General features: G+C 36.5%; 1 protein-coding gene across 1 annotated transcript in view; it reads right to left on the bottom strand.

Moving 5' to 3' along the window:
* LOC144966783 (uncharacterized) overlaps positions 1-21,072 on the bottom strand; it is a 55,601-nt gene that overhangs the window by 22,044 nt on the left and 12,485 nt on the right. The window lies entirely within an intron of this gene.

Below are 21,072 nucleotides of genomic sequence, written 5' to 3' on the forward strand. Positions count from 1 at the left end.
CAGCAGGCCATACGGGACCATATTTATAATTCATATATATGTACTAAGAGTCGCCAGTTAGGCGTCCTTTGTAGTACTGACACTCGTATAATGTCCATCGCTGCTTATAGCTAGCTAATCATTGACACCTAAGCCGAGTGGGTGTAAAGTGCCTTACCCAAGGACACAACGTTGGCACCAGGATTTTGCACGATCTCTGTCACGCAATATTGCCACTGACCAGGTTTAACAACGCTTGACTTAATAATGAACATATTAGGAATTGCATTCTTTATGAGTTCAAGAAACAAAACCCACTTAACGCAATGAAAGCATCAGGTGCACCCCGACATCAAGCTACCGATAGTTTAGTTGGTAGCGCACTCGCATCATACTCAAGGGGACCGAGATCGACCCGCTGTGAAGTCGAGTTCCTGGAAATTTAACATGTGAGATTATAGCCTCTCACCCCCCTCCCTAAATAAATAGATAAAATTTAAAAAATAAAATTCCCTTTATTCATTCAATAGGGGAAATTTGTCCCCAGGGTCTATTCCAAAGGAAGACTGGAATAACTCTGGCGTCAGCCGCAGTGCAGCGCGCAAGTTGAACTCGGGCGAGGTGACTTGCTCAAGGCCATACAGCGTAGCGGCGTGTGAACGAACTTGGTACCCTCCGCATACGAAGCAAAGACCGTAACGCTGAGCCACGCTGCCCCCTTACGTGAACTTAAAATAAAGATATTAAAATATCGTTACTATGCCGATGGTAAAAACAACAACATGGGGAAAGAAAAATCTCTTTTGTATTTTGGGGTAGTCCTGTGGAATGACAGCTCAGAACAGTAAAGATCTGGTTCAAATGTAATTGAAGAATGGTTTTCCAAAATCGTTAAATCGATTTTTCTACTTTTTGAGATTTTCTATCCATGAGATAAATTGAAACGTAAATTGTATTTTAAACACCAATTATTGACTACGAGAATTTCCCTAGATTTGTGTGAATTTGAAGTTTAGATATGATAAAATAATAGACCGAATGAGAATTTTTAGGGGAAATAATATCATTAATATCTCAAAATGGGAAAAACGGAGTTAGGGAGTTTTGGAAAACCACTCTTCAAATAGTTTCAGCCATTAAATTTCTTCCTGCAATGAAAACGATTGTGTCTGTATTGCTAGCAAATTAATAATAGAAAGATGCCCTTTTAATGCGCACGTCTTCATTCTATTGGTTTGGGGCAGCGTGGCTCAGCGATACAGTCTTTGCTTCGTACCCTAAAGGTACCGAGTTCGATCGCCGGCGCGCAAGTCACCTCGGACTACTAGCTCAATTTTGATTCGCTGCACTGCGGCTGACGCCTGGGTTATTCCAGTCTTCCCTTAGAATAGACCATAGAGACAAATTTCCCCTATGGAATGAATAAAGTGAATTTTCTTTTTTTATTTATTATTTTTTTCCTATTGTATTTCGACAGAATGGGGACGATCTATATTCAGGTTTTCGTCCAACCGAGTCATCGATCACATGATTGGGTGTAGTCCAACGACTGGATGTTTCATAAAAAATATAAACACGTTGTTTTGTTTATAAAAATTTAAACATACCCATAGGTCAAACTGAACAAAATGACCTATTATGATATTGGAAAACTCGAAAACTAGGAACACTTATTAATATGTAGGTCATTTTGAGGTCATTTTGCAAAGTGACCAATGACTCGAGCACATGAATTAATAATACATATAAATCGTAACCATTAATATTAATTTTAAAAGGAAATAATAATAAAAAGGCTATTTAAAGAAAATATTAATATTTTTAATATTGAAATTATCTCTGTATTGTAAAAATTATCAAGATATTTCAACATTTGATAAAGATTTGAATTAATAAGACCAAATTTGATTTTAATCCATTGAATTAGAATGAATGAATTTGACGTCACTCGACTCTGTATTATCGTTTCCAAATCGTCATTTAGGTGAAAAATTCTCACCAAATTATTATACTTGATCAATAGATACGCGAGATAAAGTTTTCCAGTCAAAATGTAGAAAGACGCTTCGCATTATTAGTGTGCAACTGTGTTGCCCACCCTCGTATTGCATTACGTGTCTTTACACGAGTACGGCATTTAAATGGTGAAAGCAAGTTTATCCGATATCACGTACCGCATCACACATTCAATGCATGTGCACATCCCACGCCGGCCTATATATAGTGACGCTGTACCAATTAAAATGGGGATAATTTGCCTCCCCATGTAGTAAATTGATTGCGCTAACCTTTGGCAGAGAAAACTACAACGACAGCTACGACTTCAATTATCACTACTACTACTACTACTACTACTACTACTACTACTACTACTACTACTACTACTACTACTACTACTACTACTACTACTACTACTACTACTACTACTACTACTACTACTACTACTACTACTACTAACTACTACTACTACTACCACTACTACTACTACTACTACTACTACTACTACTACTACTACTACTACTACACTACTACTACTACTACTACTACTACTACTACTACTACTACTACTACTACTACTACTACTACTACTACTATTACTTCTACTATAATTGGTTTCAAATCTCAAGCGCACTCGTCGTGACCTTCCATTTCTAAACTAGTCTATGAATTCGATAAAAACTATACAACCCTAATCTGACCCCCCCCCCTCCCCCCATAGAAAAAAATAGAAAATAGAAAAATTATGACTTAATTTCTTTCTTTTTTTTTTCCTTTTTCTTATGCTCATTGTTTGTCTTGAAATTTATACTTTCATACCAATGCAAAATGCTGTCTAAATCAACAATGTTAATTCCAGCCTACAAGTGCGCTCGGTTATCAGACCTGCACAAAATATGTGCACGAATTTATCCACATACAACGCGTCCCCTTTATATGGACCCAGAGTTAATGATAGAAAAAAAAAAGAATCGTAAGCATTTAATATTGTGCAATATCCGCAAAACGTGCTCAAAGCGCTTTACAAGGGATCTCTAGCCAACACCATTATTAACATATAGGACAAAACACATGTTGCTTGTAAGCGGAATATACAATTCTTTTTCGACGGACAACAACGCAATTAATGCCCAGGTACTTATTTTAACCTGAGTACGGTGAGAGATTGTGTGAAATTAGCTTTTTCCAAGGACTCATCGTTGCGCCGTTCAAAGCGGGACTTGAACCCTGGACCTACCGATCCGAATGACTAAGGAATCAGAGATCTTCTTCTTGTAGTTAAAACAAAATGTTCCGTGTTCAGTAATTCCTTTTTTGTTGTTTAAGAAATGCCTTTAATTAAGCAGATCATCAATGTGTATTTGTAGTAGTAGTAGTAATAATAATAATAATGATAATAATAATAATAATAATAATAATAATAATAATAATAATAATAATAATAATAATAATAATAATAATAATAATAATAATAAGAATAACAACAACAACAACAACAACAACAACAATAATAATAATAATAATAATAATAATAATAATAATAATAATAATGATAATAATAATAATAATAATAATAATAATAATAATAATAATAATAATAATAATAAAGATAATAATAATAAAGATAATAATAATAATGATAATAATAATAATAATAATAATAATAATAATAATAATAATAATAATAATAATAATAATAATAATAATAATAATAATAATAATAAAAATAATAATAATTGTTATTATCATTATCATTATTATTATTATTATTATTATTATTATTATTATTATTATTATTATTATTATTATTATTATTATTATTATATGATAATAATATTTTCATCTTAAGGAATTTTTTTACTTTCATTCACCTATCGAGGATGCTTTCAGTGATTTAAATAAAAAAATGTAGAGATAAGTCATTAACCAGTAAATTGTCTGACTCTAGAAAGACCTTATATTACAAAATTTAGCTAAGAAACTCGTCCTTCAAATATCGATCGATTTGAATTAAAAAAAAAAAATGAGCTTTTACATAGCGCAATATCCACTCAACGTGATCAAGCGCTTTACGAAGGGTCCTAACATCAACACGTAACATATAGAACAAGAAATGATGCCTGTTAGGCGAGATTACAATTTTTTCCGACAGAGACAACGCGGTTGACAGCCAGGTACTCTTTTGAACCTGAGTACGGTGAGAGAATGTGAGTAAAGAGCCTTTTCCAAAGACTCAACTATGCGCCGAGCGAGGCTCGAGCCCAGAATCTCCCGATCCGAAAGCGAGTGTCATACCACAAGACCACATAGAATGACCCTCATCTTGGCAAAAACCCAAACCTGGGGTCTCGCGAGGTATTCATTATAACGTGAGTTTTTATAGACGCAATATCTGCTAAATCTGCTCAAACCATTTTACAAGGGGTCGGAGGAAGCCAAAAACAACACTTACTATACAGGAAGAGATATAAGCCCTACTTACTAATCATTCACTTTGGATAGACAATGCCTTACCCTCTAGATACTCATTTTACACTTGAGTTCAGTGCAGCAACAGCATGTTCCAAACTCTGAACGTGGCGTCACCCGCAACGGGAGTTGGAGTTTTGACGTACAGCTGAGAGTCACAGCACTAAATTACTATGCAGCATAAAAAAAATAAAAAATAAAAATTGAGCTTTTATATAGCGCAATATCCATTAAATGTGCTCAAAGCGCTTTACAAAATATATAAAGCATAATAAATCGACATCGAAGTAATTATGGGAATCGCGGAGGACAAATTTGTATTAACAGGATTCAATAGTCTGATGTCACGTCCGCCCAGCAACCAGCAGCTTGGTTCTAATCAAAGGAAATCGGTACTTTTATTTTTCATGCTGGCTAGAACTTTTTCACATGTCATGTGATTAGAATGTATAAAAGTCAAAACCTGATCAGATTTATAGTGTTTTTCTCCTCTGGATACACATAATTTATACTCGTCGGAGAAGTATTTCATAAGGACATTCGTCATTGTTCCGATAGTTTAGAACCAGTTACTAAGTTACTATGCGTTATTACGAGGGACATGATTAATTATACTGGGGTCTAAGTGGCCGAGTGGTTAAGGCATTGCATTGTAATCCAGAAGGTCCCGGGTTCGAGCCCCGCTTCGTTTTTTTTTTCCTTATTATATGTACATAGATCTATGTCGACGTGCACTCATTTGCAAGTCTGATAACTCAATTTATGATGGGCTCATTGTTGTTATGGAAGTCTAAAAAATGACGCAAAATATTGTCCATTGCAACAATGTCAAACTAGGCCCGCAATTGCTCTTGGATATCAGACCTGAAGATAATATATAGAACGCAAATTTAGTTAGATATAAAAATACATCAACACTGTTAAACAAGCTCTCCATAACAGTTACGCATACACTCTCAAGTTCTCTCCGATTTTTTACTCCCTTTAGAAAAGAAAATCATTTTTTTTTAGTTTAAAATAGTCAGTTTAAAATTTAAAGATCCACTTTTACAATAAAGCTATGGGTTAAGAAAAAACTGTATCCAAGAAATTTGCATTTTTTTATCATTGCCACAAAGAGCGCAGCGCGCATTGGGAACAAGTTTGAAATTTCTAACGCAAGGGTTCACGAATCTTATTAAGTAATAAACAAAAAATGAATATAACCGCTTAAAAAAAAACAGAACAAAATACCAAACACGGAACGTTCCGGGCTCAAAACTCCTTTTCAGCCAACAAAAACAAACCCCAATAAAACATAAATACAATACAAGATTCTAGATCTGCGACAGAGAAATTTCGTAGGTCCTCTACTCTCTCTAGAAGAAAACTAAAGATCAAAAGTAAAAGAAAGGGGAAAAAAAGAAGAGAGAGAGAGAGAGAGAGAGAGAGAGAGAGAGAGAGAGAGAGAGAGAGAGAGAGAGAGAGAGAGAGAGAAAGACAGAGAGTGAGAGAGAGAGAGAGAGAGAGAGAGAGAGGGGGATGGGGAGGGAGAGAGAGGGGGGTGGGGGTGGGGAGGGAGAGAGAGGGAGATAGATACATAGAGATAGATAGATAGATAGATAGATAGATAGATAGATAGATAGATAGATAGATAGATTGATTGATAGATTGATAGAAAGATAGAAAGATAAAGAAATAAAGAGAAAGAAAAGAAAGGGAGAGAGAGAGAGAGAGAGAGAGAGAGAGAGAGAGAGAGAGAGAGAGAGAAGGAAACACACACACACACACACACACACACACACACACACAGAGAGAGAGAGAGAGAGAGAGAGAGAGAGAGAGAGAAAACAATTATGGTCTATAGGATGTACGCTGAAGATAGGGGGGAGGCGAAAAGACGCTCGATTGTCTAGATTTGATATAATTATTATTACAATTTAATGCAATTTAAAAATACCTGCCAAATGCCATTGTTACACTACTAAATTACAACAATAAAAGACAAAATACCCAGCCCACAAACCCCTTCCCCCCCCCTCCAAAACCACCCCCCAAATAAAAAACAAAAACAAAAAAAAAAAACCCCTAAACCCCCCCCCCCAAAAAACAAAACAAAAGAAACCCTCAAAAATAATAAAAAACCAACGGACAAGAAACAAAACCAAACAAACTAAAAGAAAAAGAGACAAATCCAAAAAAAAAAAAAAAACAAAACAAAACAAACAAAAAAACAAACAAAACAAAGCAAAACAAAAAAACAAAAACAAAACAAAACAACAGAACAAACGAACAGTAGAAGCAAAAAAAAAAAAAAAAAATTAAAAAAAAAAAAAAACCCCGAGAAAAAGTTCAAGTCCCAGGTTTCGCAAAGATGAGGGTTACTTAAATCGATTGATATTTGAATGAGTTTTAAGGCTAGATTGTTTTTACTACGCCTTTCCAGAATTCGGCAGTTAACATGTTAACCGAATCCATCTTTATGTTGGGTTAGTTTTTGATTTTTTGACTATTTAAAAACCGTTCAGAGCTAGACTTAAAAAGCTTCCAAATAACTATAGCTTTTATGTAGCGCAATATCCACTAAATGTACTCAAAGCGATTTGCAAAGAGTCCCTGACCAACAGAAACACGTAACATGTAGAACGAGACATGACGCCTGTTAGGCGATATTACATTTTTTCCCGACAGAGACAACGCTGTTGATGGCCAGGTACTCATTTTACACATGAGTACGGTGAGAGAATGCGAGTAAAGATATTTTCCAAGGACTCAACTATGCGCCGAGCGAGGCTCGAACCCAGGATCTTCCGATCCGAAAGCGAGTGTCATACTACAAGACCACATAGCCGGACATGTAACACTGAGGTATTATGTAAATACATGTGAGAGCATCATTGAAAAATACAATGTTTGCTTTTCAGAGTTAAATAAATATTCTTTTGGCAAATAGTGCGGCTGCGTGGTCTGTGCGCCTATGTGGTCTTGTTGTATGACATTTGCTTTCGGATTGGACGGCCCTAGGTTCAAACCTCGCTTGTCGCATAGTTGAGTCCTTGAATAAGGCTCTTTAATCACATTCTCTCACCGTACCTACCTGGCGTTAACAGCGTTGTCTCTGTCAGGGAAAAGAAACTGTGATATCGCCTAACAGGCGTCGTCATGTCTAGTTCTACATGTTACGTGTTGCTGTTGGTCAAGGACACTTTTGTAAAGCGCTTTGAGCACGTTTAGTGGATACTGCCCTATATATATATATATATATATATATATATAATAATATATATATATATATATATATATATATATATATATATATATATATATATATATATATATATAAGAGCCCAACAGTTGCACTCAACTGAACTTGAAGAGAGGTTGTTGTTGTGCAATGCCAAATCAAAGCCAAGAGAAGACAAGAAAGGGACTTCATTAAAGGTTCATGAACCTCGTATACCAGGTGGTGACACTGACATGGTAACAAAAGACTTTCCCAATTTAGTTGAAATACTTTTATATTGAAATTTGGTTTGAATACAGAACACACTTCCTGTCGGACTTTCAGCCATATTCAGGTTAGAAAGAGTGAGAACAGATGAAATGGTGTTCAGTTAAAAAAAAAATGCGGAGGACGTTACAAAGCGGGAATCTCCGAATATCTTAATTATTTGTGACCGACGTGTGCTTATTTTCAGGTCTGAAAATCTAAATTGTTATGGGGCCATAGTTGTATTGGAAATACACTCAAATTAATGCAAAATATTGCCCCGATAGCTCAATTTGTAGAGCACTCACTTCACGCGCAAAGGGATCGAAATCAAGATTTTTTTTCCTAATCTATCCCTGTCCACCTAAAAGTGCTAGGGTAGCTGGGTCTTTTAGACTTGACGGAAAGTACTTTGCGATAGACTAGCGTCCTATTCAAAAGGTAGCAAGCAATTGCTATTGTCCGTTTTACGCTTAAGAAACTGGGATCAACTCCGGGTCCATGAACCTAACGGTTCCGAAAGACTACGAAGAAGCAGTAATACATTAATGTCAAATCAATTGCATAAATGTGTTCGGTTATCAGACCTGCAAATATGTGCACGTCGTTTGTGATCAATCTCCTGTCGCATGATCTATTAACTGGTAAATAACTTGAAAGCCTAAGTTATAACATATTCATTTGAAAGTCTGTCACCCATTTAGAAGAATGAATGCATTTTCTCAACCTAATTAAATTTCACTTGTTTTAATTCTAACCGTCTTCAATTTTTGAAATTCAACTTGGAATCTCGTTCACCCTGACATGAAAACGGTTTGGGGTCTTATATGCAGGTCTGATAACCCATTTCCTTATGGGATCATTGTTGTAATGGAAATCTAAAAAAAAAAATGACGCTAAATATTGTCCATTACAACAATGTTAAACTAGGTTCCTAAGTGAAATCGGATGTCAGACCTGCATATTATGTGCACGTCGGCTGGGGCGGTAAGTTAAAAAGTAGTCATTCAGAGCCTTAAGGTTCATGGAGCCATAGTTTATCACGGTTTCTATAGAGTGAAACGGAGAATAACAATTACTTGCTACCCTTTGGATAGTCCGCTAGTAATACTCTCTGCCAAATCTAACAGATCCAGCTACCGAATCACTGCTGGATGGACAAGGGGGTCAGAATTTTTTTTTTTTTAATCGACTTTACCTGGATACGATGTTGGCCCCTTTGTACGAAGAGATCGCTTCAAGTTATCAGGACCCCCCCCCCCCCCCCCCCCTCCCTCCGCCCCCCCCCCCCACCCCAACGGAAAGCTACATTTGACAATAATTATTTTCACCATCGTCTATGGGGTCAGAGACATCTCATTGCTAATAAGTGGATGTAAGTGGAGGATTTGTGGTCTTGTGGAATGACACTCGCCTTCAGACTGGTAGGTCCCGGGTTCGAATCCGATCGGTGCAACGCAAAGTAAAGGGTCTTTACTCGCATTCTGTCGCTGTGCTATTTCTAGTGACACAGCGTGGCCACAATGTACCTACCTTGCCCTACCTTGCCCGATATAACTGAATGAATCTGGTTTGATATAAAATTAGCATTGAAGTGTGCAAAACATTTCTTTCTTTGTACATAATGTAAATGTTCCTGCTCGAAGCGCGAAGAAATAAATAATAATGTGGAATTGAATGTAAGCTTCAATCTAATATACGAAAAGAGATAAAAATGGACGTTTCGGGTTCTCTCTTTATCAACAAAACAGGAAGAAAGAAACACTACATACGAATAAGCTAATGTGGTAGTGGCGTTGTTAAGATGAATAAATAAAAACATTCGGTGGATTTGTGGTATGACACTCGCCTTCGGACCGGAAGGTCAAGAGTTCGAGTCCAGCCCTGAGCGTTGCATTATTCAATCCTTGCCAAAGGCTCTTTATTGACATTCTCTCATCGTACTCAGACGTAACATGAATACCTGACCGTTATCAGCATTGTGATTGTCTCTGTTGAAACAATTGTAAATTTCGCCTTCGTCATGTTTTGTCCTATATGTTAAGTGTTGCTGTTTGGTTAGGATCCCCCCTGTGAAGCGCCTTGAGTACGATTAGTGGATGTATGTATAGATCCTCAAGTTTTAAAAAATCTTTCTTTATTGGGTGAAAAAAAGGGATAGGACTCTGGCGGCTTGTACGGACCTAAATCATAGCTTTTATCTAGTAAAACCTGTATTGACATGTGACATTTTATGTAAACAATTCTTTTGACAAGTTATATAAAATTGTACAGACGGTTTAATAAGCTTTTATATTGTGTAAGGTCCATGTCATAATAAATATCTTATATAAATGAATAACGATGCACAAATTCGACGCAAAATATTAATCATTATTTGAAATTATTAGAGCCGAGTGCTTACTTTAGATCTAAGTCACAGAAAGTTAGTTTTGGAAAAAAAAATGGAGCTTAAAATTTGGATTAGGCTAAAGAGTATAATATAAAAAAATAAAATGGTAGTATTGAGATGGGGGAAGTGCTTTGTGTTTATCATGAACAAAATTGGTGAGTGAACTGAAATGATTATGCATTAAGTTTATCACTGATTAGCTAAAATGATGAATATGTGACTCAAGTTCTTTTTTATTATTATGTATCATCCATCGCCTCATTTTGTTTTTAAGGGCTTTACATCGCTTTCAACACATTCTGGTCATTTCACCCCAGTACAAAGATAGAAAATGGGACACTTAGTCAAAAATTATAGATTTATTAAAGGCACACGGGGATTTGTAAGATAAAGGGGAATGGTTCAAATAGGTACCAGATGTGGATTCTAAAAGCACACTATCAGTGAACTTAGTTTGAGGTCACCTAGAAGTCTCGTCTAGACACAAGCACAAAATCCCAAAACGAGGAATAGCTCAAAAGCATACAAAATATGATATTCAACCCCCCCCCCCCCCCCGTGTTGACTGCCAGGTACTCATTTTACACCTGATTACGATGAGAGAATGTGACTCTGAGCCTTTCCCAAGGGCACGGACCTAGGACTTTCCGATCCGAAAGATGAGGGCTATTTTAATCGATCGATATTATTATGAGGACGAATTTTCTGTAGAAATTTTAAAAAAAAAAGTTTATTTAGAGTGCGGCAAAGTTGTCACAACATAATATACATTTAGCCCGGCACCATATAGATTTGCACTATTTATTGAAAGCAAGCCAACGGGGTAAAAATAAAAAAAATTGTCCAATAGGCCTTTTTGCAACAAATTCAAATTATAGTTCCCATGCGCTGCGGAAAATATTAAATTTTGTGTTCGTATTCTGGCCGAACCCCCCCCCCCCCTTCCTCCCCCCCCCCCAAAAAAAAATACATATATATAAACATGTTGCAGACAGCGCGACACGTTGAAAATTTTCGTAACGAAATGGAACCGGATTTTAATCCAGATTTATTCCAGCCTTGGTATTGAAACTGACAAATAAAATTAATGATATAACATCTAACTACTCTAATAATGCAGAATTCTAATAGAAATTAAACAAGCAGAACAACGTATTATTATTCACAGCAGGCTTAAATGGACATAGCTATAGAATTATGTCTATAAGAAGGCAAACTCCGTCATAATATGTTTTCGAGAATAACAAGACATTAATTGTCTAAAATCAATTAAAAAAATTAAAATTTGGTCTGATTATAGATATGTATCTAGACGGAAAAGATTATAATATATGGAGAGAAGCTCAAACACAACACAACACGCACACACACACACACACGCGCGCGCGCACACACGCACACACAAACTCACACATCAACCCCCTCCTCCCTTCCCCCGCCATTCACTGCACTGCTAAAACAAGACGCAATTTTGGAGACATACGTTGTTTTTGTGATTTTTATATAACCAGCATAATTTATTATAGGGTCTAGTCAGATTTATATAATCAATTTGTGTGTGTATTTCTTCTTTTTGCACAGCTGCAAAAAATTGTATCTGAAATTGTATCTCTGAATCAATTTGACTTAATTTAGAATAATTTATTCATTAATTTAACAACAACAGGAAAGGTTTTCGCTTATTACAGCTATATTAAAATCGATAACAGGTAAGGATCCGAACTCATAGAAGATATACATGTTCGGTTAATTGAAACTCAAACGATATACATACAGTATTTGAATATGAAGCAACGAACGGCAAATTTTAACTATCAGACATCTACAGTTTATAACTATCAATACACATTACTGATGAATACAAACGAAAGTGAACATTACGCGCTTCCAACATTATTTTGATTGCAATATTTTGAGAAAAAGCTTGTGGTTATGCCTAAGAGGATTACATAAATTTAATGCTGACTGGTCAAAAGTAGAAATACATCAATTTATGATACAGTGTTTCCACAAATATGCACATGAGTTCAACAGTAACAACAACAACACACACACATTATATATATATATATATATATATATATATATATATATATATATATATATATATATATATATAAGAGAGAGAGATAGAAGGAGAGAGAGAGAGAGAGAGAGAGAGAGAGAGAGAGAGAGAGAGAGAGAGAGAGAGAAAGAGAGGGAGAGAGAGAGAGAGGGGGGGGGAGGGAAAGAGAAAATGGCACATAAAGAAAAACACATACGCCAAGGGTGAGGGTGAGGGAAAAGTTAAAGATAGAAACAGATGGATGGCAGGATAGATAGATAAATAAGAGATAGTTGATAGACAAATGGATAAATAGAATATATAACTCTAAGAAAAAGGTGGGGGAGAGGAGAAAGGTTGGAAATTTATTTCTTTTGCTTTGCTCTGTTTTATTTAATCTCTATGTTCATATCTGAATCAAAATCAGTAGTACACAGGAGTGATTAAAAATAAAAACAAGAAAAAAAAAACAAACAATAAACGAAAACCAAGCAAAGCAAAACCCGAATTAAAAAAAAAACAACCAAAAAAATGAAAAAAAGCAAGCAAACAAAAAATAAAACAAAACAAAACAAAACAGAAGCATGAAAAAACAAAAAACAAAAACACAACAAACCCAGAAACAAAACAAAAAATAATAAATAAGTCAAAAGAGAGCAATTCAATAAAAACATAAAAGATTACAAACAAATATAAAATCGAACAAGAGCAAAAGAAAACAATACAAAAATTGAAAACAACAAAACCCCCAAACTCCTGACTCAAACATCTGATGAGAGCACATTCCACAAGATGGGTAGAAAAAGACTTATTACTATGGAATAATCCACTTCTTGTTACAATGAAAATAGAGTCTTCAGTCGACCTTAGTGGCCGTGTTGGATTATAATTTCCACATAAAATCATGATGTACAATGGAGCTTGATTATTCAAACAGATTTCAACAATACTACAAGTTTTAAAAGCAAACCAGTCACCACCACAAGTTTTAAAAGCAAACCAGTCACCACCACCACCACCATCGTAATCACCGCCACGAATACCACCACAATCAACATCACCGCCGCCATCAGCAGCATCATCACTACCACCGCGTCTATCACGACCATCGCCTCTATCACTGCCACCACAACCGTCTCACTGACCGTCATCACCAACACCAATATCATCATCATCATCATCATCATCATCATCATCATCATCATTATCATCATCATCATCATCATCATCATCATCATCATTATCACCACCACCACAGCCACAGCCACCACCACCACTAATCTAAAAACAAAAACTACATGCAAACAACATAACAAACAAAAATTAATTAAAAGAAATCGACCCACTCCCACAAAATCAGATAAAACTAATATTGTTTTAAAAGATAATTTTGGAAAGCTAATAATATCACTATCTATTTTTGTCTTGATATTTATTTTCTTTGTTTTACAAAAATGTAAAAAAATAGCTTATTATTTCACAATTACCAATGAGCAAGTATGTTCCTTAACATTGCAAGGCAGGGAAAATTTTGGTGGCAGACATGCCAACATACCTCAACAATTTGAAAAGATTTATAATATTTTTCAAAATTATTATGGTCATTTTCTCATATTTTTTTCCTACAAAATAATAATATTTTCAACATGTGCAAGCATATAAAATTTCGAATTTAAGGTTCACTGAGTTTATTTATTTATTTAGGAGACATATCAAGCGGCTATGTGGTCTAGTGGTATGACACTCGCTTTCGGATCGGAAGGTCCTGGGTTCGAGCCTCGCGCTCGGCGCATAGTTGAGTTCTTGGAAAAGGCTCTTTACTCACATTCTCTCACCTTACTCAGGTGTAAAATGAGTACCTGGCCGTTAACAGCGTTGACTTTGTCCGAAAAAATGGTAATATCGCCTAACAGGCGTCATGTCCCGTCCTACATGTTAAAAGTTGCTGTTGACCAGGGACCCCTTGTAAATAGCTTTGAGCACATTTAGTGGATATTGCGCTATATAAAGCTCAATTTATTATTTATAAGCTAGTAAAGGGTTGGAAAATCTGGCAATTCCAGTGACAATCATCTGTCTGGCTCCTCCGATTCTCATCTCAGTGGAGACGGTATTTAATGACCTTCAACTATTCCACTTTATACCATAATTTTTTTCGCATTTTTATTACAAACTGTTGACTTTTTGCATTTATCATATTGTAATCACCATTTTCATAATACAACCACAAGTCTGGACCTCAAAGCGTATTAACCCTTTCCTTACCAGCCATTTTCAGAATGTTTCCCATTATTTCACACCCACCCAACACAATAACAGTTTTTCCTTACTAAAACAGAAAAGCAACAAATACATTATAAGCATAATATGAATCAGCAAAATGAAATCTAAAACACAGTATCACGTTTTTATAGCTAAAATAAAACATTTTTCTTTAAATTGTGTGATTTACAAAAGAAATCTGAATGATAAAAGTGCTGGTTCGATCGTAACGAATGTGACGATTTTCCTATGGTTGGTAAGGAGAGGGTTAAAATATGAGAAATCATACTGGTTGGCAGGCCTGTGGTGGGGACACAGAAACCCTATTTCCGTTACGAACGGATGGCAGGCATCCAACCCGCGGCTATTTGCATTACATTCTTAAATTATTTGATACTATTTATGCTTTTCCTCGAGGATAAAGAAAAGTAATATAAATTTATATAAAGACAAAATGAAACAGGAGTGTAAATAGGTGTTCTATTTCAGTTTCTTCCTTGATTGCATCTTTCGTAAGATGACCAGTCGGCGAACAGTGCAGCCACAACTCGTTATAGAACACTCGTCCTTCAATATCGATCGATTAACAGTCTTGAGCACTTATATAGAGAAGTATACAGTAAATGTGCTCAAATCGCTTTACAATGACCCTCATCTTGTCAAAAAGCCTCAAACTTACTTGAAGTTTGAGAGTTTTTAACAAGACCAGGGTATTTTTTTTTTTTAGATATTGATAAATCTATGAATGAAAGAGAACTGCCGAAGGTTTTTGTCATTATGACAAAAAAACAAACAAAACAAAAAAAAAAAACAAAAAAAAACAAAAAAAAAAAAAAAAAAAAAAAAAACAAAAAAACAAAACAAAAAAAAACAAAAAAAAAAAACAAACAAACAAACAAACAAACACGTTTACATCATCATATCAATTGATACTATCTGTTTAGGTAAAATACTCACAACATTCACCAGCTGGATATAACGTACCAACATACAAAATTGTGTTTGGCCTTGAACTTTTATAATCTGATTTATACAATGTAGTGAGAACGCATGACCAAAATGGCTTTCTAAAAACAATAACAAAGAGCTGAGTGACGTCAATTTCGTTCATTCTATAGATTAAGTCATTCCCAACTCGTCAAAAATTCCAAATGTTGAGCCCCCGAAAATATCTCGGGTCTGAGACTGATATGTTGAGGTTTGACTTACTATATGTCGGTGGGGGGGGGGGGGGGGGGGGGGGGGGGGACGTGGCTCAGCAGTACAGTTTTTGCTTCGTACCCGAAAGGTACCGAGTTCGATCAACCACCGCTGCGCTGTGCGACCTTGAGCAACCTGGGTTATTCCAGTCTTCCCTTGGAATAGACAATAGAGACATATTTCCCCTATTGGATGAATAAAGGAAATTTTATTTATTATATTTTACAATTTTATTTATGTATCATTTATATATGAAGCAAAATTATTCAAGTCAAATTTAGACAGGGTGTTCTTTTTTCAGAGAACAACAGAGTTGTAAGCTCAATTTCATAGAAAAAGTGACTCTTAGAGCAAATCCCAAAAATCAATCTACCTCGAATGTTTTGATTTGGTTGACAATTTGGATATTTTTCCTAACTTTACACACGTCAACCTTTCGATTCATTTTCAAATTAAATAAAGAAAAATTACTACAAGACTTCGTACATTACAAATAAATTAACTGTTTATGTATGACAAAAGTCTTTCTAAATATTAATGTCAAAATATGAAAGAAACAAAATCAGAGGCGACCCGGAGAGCTAACCAGACAACAACAAGCTTGTTGAGCCCATAAATGCCTTTAGATAGAACATGCCGACCAATTTGGTTGGATAACCTTCCAATTTCTGAGCATCCGCCGCAATGTTTGACGCATAGATGTGAAGAATTACAATGTAAAATTTGTAAAATGCCTTGAAAGGCACTTGCGTCGATTTTGGTTGTCAGGCATGTATAGAGAGCTATACCTTAGCGTCATCTCTACGGTATAGCGCCCCAATCTGGCAGAAATTAACATTAATTTAATTTATTGGCATAATTGATCATTGCATACATTTTTCTTGTCCTTTCAGAGAATGACGTTTATTTCTGATGATCCCCCTGGATATAAAGCAAAGTTGTCGCTGTCCAAATTATTTTACTAGCGACAAACAGAGTCTTAGTACCATGTTTTGAATGACATACGCTCTTCCATCATCAGGAGATAAACAGATTATATAGCACTTAAGAAAGTACAAGATATGAAGTGAGTAGAAAAGTGCCAGAAGACAATAGAGAATAAAAATTTTTTTTCGCGGCGGTGGTGGGGTTTGAACCTGCGACCTTATTGGTACGACAACTCCGCCTGGCAGGTGAGAGCGTGGCTCTACCGTGTGAGCTATCCACGAACACAAAAATATTCGTTTCAAACCCAAAGTCATTTCTAGATCCCTCTCTCACCCACTTCTTGAGATCGCCGATTCGTTCGCCACCATCGCGAAGTAATTTTGACCAGCAGTTAAGCTTAATAGCCAATATTCTCATCACAAACATATAACATAGAAACGATTGAGACATTGAGTATGCTCCGGTGTATGGGGTGAATTTTTAATTCAGAAAAGTGAGTGGAGCAGGCACTTATGTTGGTAACAACAAGATATGAAGTGAGTAGAAAAGTGCCAGAAGACAATAGAGAATAAAAATTTTTTTCGCGGCGGTGGTGGGGTTTGAACCTGCGACCTTATTGGTACGACAACTCCGCCTGGCAGGTGAGAGCGTGGCTCTACCGTGTGAGCTATCCACGAACACAAAAATATTCGTTTCAAACCCAAAGTCATTTCTAGATCCCTCTCTCACCCACTTCTTGAGATCGCCGATTCGTTCGCCACCATCGCGAAGTAATTTTGACCAGCAGTTAAGCTTAATAGCCAATATTCTCATCACAAACATATAACATAGAAACGATTGAGACATTGAGTATGCTCCGGTGTATGGGGTGAATTTTTAATTCAGAAAAGTGAGTGGAGCAGGCACTTATGTTGGTAACAACAAGATATGAAGTGAGTAGAAAAGTGCCAGAAGACAATAGAGAATAAAAATTTTTTCGCGGCGGTGGTGGGGTTTGAACCTGCGACCTTATTGGTACGACAACTCCGCCTGGCAGGTGAGAGCGTGGCTCTACCGTGTGGGCTATCCACGAACACAAAAATATTCGTTTCAAACCCAAAGTCATTACTAGATCCCTCTCTCACCCACTTCTTGAGATCGCCGATTCGTTCGCCACCATCGCGAAGTAATTTTGACCAGCAGTTAAGCTTAATAGCCAATATTCTCATCACAAACATATAACATAGAAACGATTGAGACATTGAGTATGCTCCGGTGTATGGGGTGAATTTTTAATTCAGAAAAGTGAGTGGAGCAGGCACTTATGTTGGTAACAACAAGATATGAAGTGAGTAGAAAAGTGCCAGAAGACAATAGAGAATAAAAAATTTTTTCGCGGCGGTGGTGGGGTTTGAACCTGCGACCTTATTGGTACGACAACTCACTTCATATCTTGTTGTTACCAACATAAGTGCCTGCTCCACTCACTTTTCTGAATTAAAAATTCACCCCATACACCGGAGCATACTCAATGTCTCAATCGTTTCTATGTTATATGTTTGTGATGAGAATATTGGCTATTAAGCTTAACTGCTGGTCATAATTACTTCGCGATGGTGGCGAACGAATCGGCGATCTCAAGAAGTGGGTGAGAGAGGGATCTAGAAATGACTTTGGGTTTGAAACGAATATTTTTGTGTTCGTGGATAGCTCACACGGTAGAGCCACGCTCTCACCTGCCAGGCGGAGTTGTCGTACCAATAAGGTCGCAGGTTCAAACCCCACCACCGCCGCGAAAAAAATTTTTATTCTCTATTGTCTTCTGGCACTTTTCTACTCACTTCATATCTTGTTGTTACCAACATAAGTGCCTGCTCCACTCACTTTTCTGAATTAAAAATTCACCCCATACACCGGAGCATACTCAATGTCTCAATCGTTTCTATGTTATATGTTTGTGATGAGAATATTGGCTATTAAGCTTAACTGCTGGTCAAAATTACTTCGCGATGGTGGCAAACGAATCGGCGATCTCAAGAAGTGGGTGAGAGAGGGATCTAGAAATGACTTTGGGTTTGAAACGAATATTTTTGTGTTCGTGGATAGCTCACACGGTAGAGCCACGCTCTCACCTGCCAGGCGGAGTTGTCGTACCAATAAGTTCGCAGGTTCAAACTCCACCACCGCCGCGAAAAATTTTTTTATTCTCTATTGTCTTCTGGCACTTTTCTACTCACTTCATATCTTGTTGTTACCAACATAAGTGCCTGCTCCACTCACTTTTCTGAATTAAAAATTCACCCCATACACCGGAGCATACTCAATGTCTCAATCGTTTCTATGTTATATGTTTGTGATGAGAATATTGGCTATTAAGCTTAACTGCTGGTCAAAATTACTTCGCGATGGTGGCAAACGAATCGGCGATCTCAAGAAGTGGGTGAGAGAGGGATCTAGAAATGACTTTGGGTTTGAAACGAATATTTTTGTGTTCGTGGATAGCTCACACGGTAGAGCCACGCTCTCACCTGCCAGGCGGAGTTGTCGTACCAATAAGGTCGCAGGTTCAAACCCCACCACCGCCGCGAAAATTTTTTTTATTCTCTATTGTCTTCTGGCACTTTTCTACTCACTTCATATCTTGTTGTTACCAACATAAGTGCCTGCTCCACTCACTTTTCTGAATTAAGAAAGTACAAGTTAAGAAAGTACAATCTAAAGCAATGATCTGTGTTTTGCATACACAAGTTTGCATTAGGCTTCAACAGTCGTGACGTCACTTCCCTCGTAAACGACGCATGGTAACTTAGTAACTGGTTCTAAACTATCGGAACAATGGCGGACGCCCTTATGAACGAGTATGAACGTGTAACCAGATGAGAAAAACATAAATCTGATCACGTTTTATATATTCTGATCACATGACATGTGAAAAAGTTCCGATTTTCTTTGTTGAGAACCAAGCTGCTCGTTGCTGGGCGGACGTGACATCAGACTACTGAATCTTATTCTAGAACCATTTTCGATTCCGTTGGCAATTTAAAGACTTTTTTTCTCATTTTACCCACGTTAACCATTGGCTTTGTTTTCAGATTAACACTTAAAAAGTGGCATTTGCAGTAGATGAGATGAGAGGTAAACGAATGCAATCTTCTTTTTAGAGTAGCAGTGAGACTGCCGCCTTTTCTTATAGAATGGATAACCTGCGGTAATCCAGAAGCCTCTCGTTTTGCGTTGGGGAAACACTCAATTACAGAATTCAACAGACAGCTCGCCATCCAGAAAGTGAGACAAACTTTCTTCAAACGGATAGTGAAAACAACTCTCCATCAATGTAGAAACGGTCGGCCTATATTCCAATCCTTGAATTGGAAGCCAAGAAGGTGTGCTGAAATTCTGAGTAGACTGAAAACTCGCTGAGTTAATGGGAGGTAATCTCTAGTTACGAAGGAAGATTTTTAATTTTTTAAAATCGTGATTAGAGTTTGATATTAATAGTTAAATTTTGTTATGATGTCAACGAAGTAGGGATTTCAGGACTTACAATAATCTTAGCTCGAATCGATGCGACGTATTGAAATGTGAAGTATCATTTATATCACTAGGCACAAGATCATGCAATCCTTTTAATCTCATCCCGTAATTTGAAAGGGATTATGGCTTATTCATGACACCCCCCCAACAATATTATAGATTAAACAAACAAGCAAACAAACAAAAAGAAGAACCCCCGTGTCCCCCCCCCCCAAAAAAAAAACAAAAAAAAAAAAAACAACCCAAACAAAAACAAACAAAACAAATAGGAACTACAACAATGATAAAGCAAACAAATGTGAAACATAAAATTATTTTGTTTTTAATGTGGAAGACGTCAAACTTTCTACTATTTTGGTTCCGAAATCCTTGTAAGTGTTTGGAGGACTAAGGACTAATAAAGAGTAGGTTACATATTGAATCATAAGGTGGCACAACTATTTTCGTAGCAGAATGTGTTGGCAGATTCTAAGGATTACGGGACGTAAAGGAGCGACCGAGGATAGGTGATCTTTATTGAAGGCCAGCATAATATAATCAAGACTAGAAAATAAGATCAGATATCTCTGAAACCAAAAGATCATATACACAAGGTATGTATTCAGTCTCCAAGAAGAGTGGCTTTACACTTCCAATGAAATAGGAACCCGTTTTTTTTTTTACATCACACTTTTCTTCCCTATTGAAGCTTAGGTTCGATTCTCCCAATCTAGAAACCTCAGGAGCACATAAAGCAAAAAAAAAAGTTTAAAGCTAATCTTTAAATGAAGGCTTTATCTGCAATTTCTCAATTCGATTCACGAAATCAAGGACATATTT

This window comes from Berghia stephanieae, chromosome 2 (genome assembly GCF_034508935.2).
Source record: "Berghia stephanieae isolate SIO BIC M18660-M18661 chromosome 2, UCSD_Bste_1.3, whole genome shotgun sequence".
In the NCBI taxonomy this organism is placed as follows: domain Eukaryota; kingdom Metazoa; phylum Mollusca; class Gastropoda; order Nudibranchia; family Aeolidiidae; genus Berghia; species Berghia stephanieae.